Here is a 5,944-nt window from a genome sequence, read left to right as displayed (position 1 = left end):
ACACACAAACCTTTCCCTTCTTAAGCACTTTCTGTAATTACCACATACTGCCACTTAAAAAGAGAAGACATTTTTCATTGGGGTACAGTTGACTTACAGTGTTGTATTGGTTTCAGGTGTACAGCAGAGTGAGTCAGTTATTTGTATACACATATATATTCTTTTTCAGATTCTTTTCCATTATAGGTTATTATAAGATATTGAATATAGTTCCCTGTGTTATACAGTAAATCCTGTTGTTTATCTATTTTATATTAATATGTAGTAGTGTGTATCTGTTAATCCCAAACTCTGAATTTATCCCTCCCTGCTCCCTTCCCCTTTGGAAACCCTAAGAGAGAAGAGATTTAAAATTCATCAAGTGCTTACCTAGGTATCAGGTACTGTATGGGCATATAAACAATCATTATATTAATTCTAACAACAAAAAAATTTCTGCTGTACAGCAAAATGATTCAGTTTTATATATATATATTCTTTTTCACATTCTTTTCCATTATGGTTTATCACAGGATATTGAATATAGTTTCCTGTGCTATACACACAGGATCTATATAGGATTTTGTTGTTTATCCATTCTATGCATAATAGATTATATCTGCAAATCCCAAACTTCCATTCCATCCCTCCCCCATGTCCCCCCCTCCCTTTGGCAACCACACGTCTGTTCTCTATGTCTGTGAGTCTGTTTCATAGATAAGTGCATTTGTGTCATATTTTAGATTCCACATGTAAGTGATATTATACAGTATTTGTCTTTCTCTTTCTGACTTACTTCACTTAGTATGATAATCTCTGGGTCCATCCATGCTGCTGCAAATGGCATTATTTTGTTCTTTTTTATGGCTGAGTAGTATTCCACTGTATATATGTACCACATTTTTATCCATTCATGTCGATGGACATTTAGGTTGTTTCCATGTCTTGGCTATTGTAAATAGTGTTGCTATGAACATAAGGGTGCATGTATCTTTTCAAATTATAATTTTGTCTGGATATATGCCCAGGAGTGGGATTGCTGTATCATATGCTAACTCTATTTTTAGTTTTTTGAGACATACATACTGTTTTCCATAGTGGCTTCCCCAATTTACACTCCCACCAACAGTGTAGGAAGGTTCCCTTTTCTCCAAACCCTCTCAAGCATTTGTTTTTCATCTTCAATTTCTTTCATCAGTGTCTTACAGTTTACAGAGTACAGGTCTTTTGCCTCCTTAGGTAGGCTTATTCCTAGTTATTTTATTCTTTTTATTTTGATGGTAAATGGGATTGTTTCCTTAATTTCTCTTTCTGATCTTTTGTTGTTAGTGTATAGGAATGCAAGAGATTTCTGGGCATTAATTTTGTATCCTGCAAATTTACCAAATTCATTGATGAGCTTTAGTAGTTTTCTTGTGGTGACTTTAGGATTTTCTATGTAGAGTATTATGTCATCTGCAAATGGTGACTGTTTTACTTGTTCTTTTCCAATGTCTATTCCTTTTCTTTCTTCTTCTACGATTGCTATGGCTAGGACTTGCAAAACAGTGTTGAATAAAAGTGGTGAGAGTGGACATCCCTGTCTTGTTCCTGATCTTAGAGTAAATGCTTTCAGCTTTACTCTGTTGAGTATGATGTTGGCTGTGTTTTTGTCATTTATGGCCTTTTGAGGTATGTTCCCTCTATGCCAACTTTCTGAAGAGTTTTATCATAAATGGATATTGATTTTTTGAAACGCTTTTTCTTCATCCATTGAGATGATCATATGGTTTTTATTCTTCAGTTTGTTAATGTGGTGTATCACATTGATTGATCTGCAGATATTGAAGAATCCTTGCATATTATCATGGCATATGATCCCACTTGATCATGGCATATGATCTGTTTAATGTATTGTTGGATTTGGTTTGCTAGTATTTTTTTGAGGAATTTTGCATCTACTTCATCAGTGATATTGGCCTGTAATTTTCTTTTTTTGTGGTATTTTTTGTATGGTTTTGGTATCAGGGTGATGGTGGCCTCATAGAATGAGTTCAGAAGTTTTCCTTCCTTTGCAGTTTTTTGGAGTAGTTTCAGAATAATAAGTGTTACTCTTCTATACATGTTTGGTAGAATTTACCTATAAACCTTCTGATCCTAAACTTTTGTTTTTTGGGAGTTTTTAAATCACAGATTCAATTTCAGTGCTTGTAATTGGTCTGTTTACATTTTGTGTTTCTTCCTGGTTCAGTCTTGGGAGATTATACCTTTCTAAGAATTTTCCATTTCTTCTAGGTTGTCCATTTTATTGGTGTATATTTGCTTGTAGTAGTCTTATGGTCTATGTATTATGGTCCTTTGTATTTCTTTGGTGTTGGTTTTAAATTCTCATTTTTCATTTCTGAATTTAGTGTTTTGGGCCCTCTCCGTTTTTTTCTTGGTGAATCTGGCTAAAAGTTTATCAATTTCATTTATCTTTTCAAAGAACAAGCTTTTAGTTTCATTGATCTCTTCTATTATTTTATTAGTCTCTATTTCATTTATTTCTACTCTTATCTTTATGATTTATTTCCTTCTGCTGACTTTGGGTTTGGTTTGTTCTTCTTTCTCTAGTTGCTTTAGGTGTAAGATTAGGTTGCTTATTTGGATTTTTTGTTTCCTGTGGCAATCTTGTATTGCTATAAACTTCCCTCTTAGAACTGCTTTTGCTGCATCCCATAGGTTTTGGATCATTGTGTTTTCATTTTCATTTGTCTCTAGGTATTTTTTTTATTTCCTGTTTGGTTTCTTCAGTGATCCTTTGTTTAGTAGCATATATTGTTTAGCCTCCACGTGTTCGTTTTTTTTTTGCAGTTTTTTTTCTTGCAGTTGATTTCTAGCCTCATAGCATTCTGGAAGGAAAAGATGCTTGATAGAACTTCAGTTTTCTTAAATTTGCCAGGGCTTACCCTGCAGCCCACAAAGATTACTTTGTAATCTATCCTAGAGAATGTTCCACATGCACATGAAAAGAATGTGTATTCTGCTGCTTTCAGATTGAATGCTCTATAAATATCAATTAAGTACATCTGGTCTAATGGTCATTTAAGGCCTGTGTTTCCTTATTGATTTTCTGTCTGAATGATCTGTCCATTGACAAAAGTGAGGTGTTAAAGTTCCCCAATATTATTGTGTTACTGTCAATTTCTCCTTTTATGTCTATTAACGTTTGCCTTATATATTGAAGTGCTCCTGTGTTGGGTACGTATATATTTACAATTGTTATATCTTCTTCTTGGATTGAGCTCTTGATCATTATATAGTGTCCTTCTTTGTCTCTTGTCACAGTCTTTATTTTAAAGTCTATATTGTGTGTCCTATGAGTATTGCTACTCCAGTTTTCTTTTGATTTCCATTTGCATGGAATACCTTTTTCCATCCCCTCACTTTCAGTCTGTACATGTCCCTAGATATGAAGTGAGTCCTTGTCCACAGCATATATATGGATCTTGTTTTTGTATCCATTCAGCCAGTCTGTCTTTTTTTCTCCCTTGGGGGGTTTTTATTTTATTTTATTTAAGAAAAAATTTAAAATTGAAGTATAGTTGATTTACAGTGTTATGTTAATTTTGGCTGTACAGCAAAGTGATTCAGTTACATATATATATTATTTTTTATATTCTTTTCCATTATGTTTTATCACAGGATATTGACTATAGTTCCCTATACAGTAGGAACTTTTTTGTTTATCCATTCAATCTATGTCTTTTGGTTGGAGCATTTAATCTGTTTAAGGTTATTATCGATATGTATGTTTTTATTCCCATTTTTTAAATTGTTTTGGATTTGTTTCTGTAGGTCTTTTATTTCCTTTCCTCTTTTGTTCTCATTTCTTGTGATTTGATGACTGTCTTTCGTGTTGTGTTTGTATTCCTTTTTCTTTTTTGTGTGTATATCTATTTTAGATTTTTGGTTTGCTGTTACCATGAGGTTTTTGTATAGCAGTCCATATATATATGTATATGTATATGTTTACACACACATTATTGTTTGAAGTTGCTGATCTTTTAATTTCAAATGCATTTTAAATATCTTGCATTAGTACTCTCCTCTTCTCACAATAACTGATTTTGCTATCATATTTTACATCTAATTGTTTTGCATATCCCTTAACTGCTTATTGAGCATACAGATGATTTCATTATTTTTGTCTTTTAATCTTCCTATTAGTTTTGTGTGGATGATTTCCTACCTTTACTGTATGTTTGCCTTTACTGGTGAGCTTTCCTATTTTGTAATATTCTTGTTTCTAGTTGTGGCCTTTTCTTTTCCTCCTAGAGAAGTTCCTTTAGCATTTTTTGTAAAGCTGGTTTGGTGGTTGAAATCTTTAAGCTTTTGCTTATCTGTAAAGCTTTTGATTTCTCCATCAAATCTGAATGCATGCCTTGCTGGGCAGAGCATTCTTGGTTGTAGGTTTTTCCTTTTCATCACTTTAAATATATTGTGCCACTCCCTCCTGGCCTGCAGAGTTTCTGCTGAAAAATCAGCAGATAGCCTTATGGGAGTTCCCTTGTATGTATCCCTTGTATGTTATTTGTTGCTCTTCCCTTGTTGTTTTTAATATTTTCTCTTTACCTTTAATTTTTGTCAACTTGATTACTCTCTGTCTTGACATGTTCCTCTTTGGGTTAATCCTATATGGGACTCTGCACTTCCTTGATATGGGTGACTCTTCCCTTTCCCATGTTAGGGAGATTTGGGGCTATTATCTCTTCAAATATTTTCTCAGGCCCTTTTCTCTCTCTTCTCCTTCTGGGCCCCTATTATGCAAATGTTAGTATGTTTGATGTTGTCCCAGAGGTCTCTTAAACTGTCCACATTTCTTTTCATTCTTTTTTCTTTCTTCTGTTCTGCAGTAGTGATTTCCACCAATCCATCTTCCAGCTCACTGATACATTCTTTTGCCTCATTTATTCTGCTATTTATTCCTTCTAGTGTATTTTTCATTTCAGTTATTGTATTGTTCAACTCTGTTTGGTTGTTCTTTATATTTTCTAACTCTTTGTTAAAGATTTCTTGTAATTTCTTGCTCTGTGCATCCATTGTTTTCCAGAGTTCTTGAATCCTCTTTATGTTCATTACTCTCTGAACTCTTTCTTGGGAATACTGCCTATCTCCACTTCATTTAGTTGTTCTTCTGGGGTTTTATCTTGTTCCTTTTCTGGAACTTATCCCTCTGCCATTTCATTTTGTCTAAATTTCTGTTTGTATTTTTATGTATATGGTAGGTTAGTCATTTTCTCGACCTAGGAGAAATGGTCCTCTGTAGGGGATGTCCTATATACTGCAGAATTACACTCCCCTCTCATCACTCAAGGGCCAGGGACCAGCTGGTCCCAGGGGAGGTTCTGACCTGTGTTTGCAGACTCAGTTCTGCAGGCTGCTTGATGATAGTTTTCTTGCTTCTGTTTCTGCCACCCTAGTGGGTAAGGCTGTTCTAGAGCCATGTGCAAGCTTCCTGGTGGGAGGGGCCTGTGTTTGCCCACTATTGTGTGGAACTGGGTCTTGACCCTCTGGTGGGCAGGGCCGGGTCAAGAGGCATGTCTAGAGGCAGCCGTGGGTTCAAGAAGTCTTTAGGCAGCTTGTGTGCTGATGGGTTGTACTATGTTCCCACACTGATGGTTGTTTGGCCTCTCAACACTGGAGCCTACAGGCTGTTGGGTGGGGCCAAGTCTTGGTGCTAATGACCCAAGCAAGATATCAGCCCCCAGTGAGAGTCCATGCAGATGAACATTCCCCTATACCTCTGCCACCAGTGTCCATGTCCCCAGGATGAGTCACAGCTGCCCCGCTCCTTCCCAAGAGACTGTCCAAGACCAGCATGTAGGTCTGGCCCAACTCCTATAAAGTCACTGCTTTTGCTCTAGGTCTCAGTGTGTGTGAGACCTTGTGTGCACCCTCCAAGAGTGGAGTCTCTGTTTCCCCCAGTCCTGTGGAGTCCCTGCAA

Source organism: Balaenoptera musculus, chromosome 10 (assembly GCF_009873245.2).
Source record: "Balaenoptera musculus isolate JJ_BM4_2016_0621 chromosome 10, mBalMus1.pri.v3, whole genome shotgun sequence".
Lineage (NCBI taxonomy): Eukaryota > Metazoa > Chordata > Mammalia > Artiodactyla > Balaenopteridae > Balaenoptera > Balaenoptera musculus.
This window is presented reverse-complemented; position numbering follows the sequence as displayed.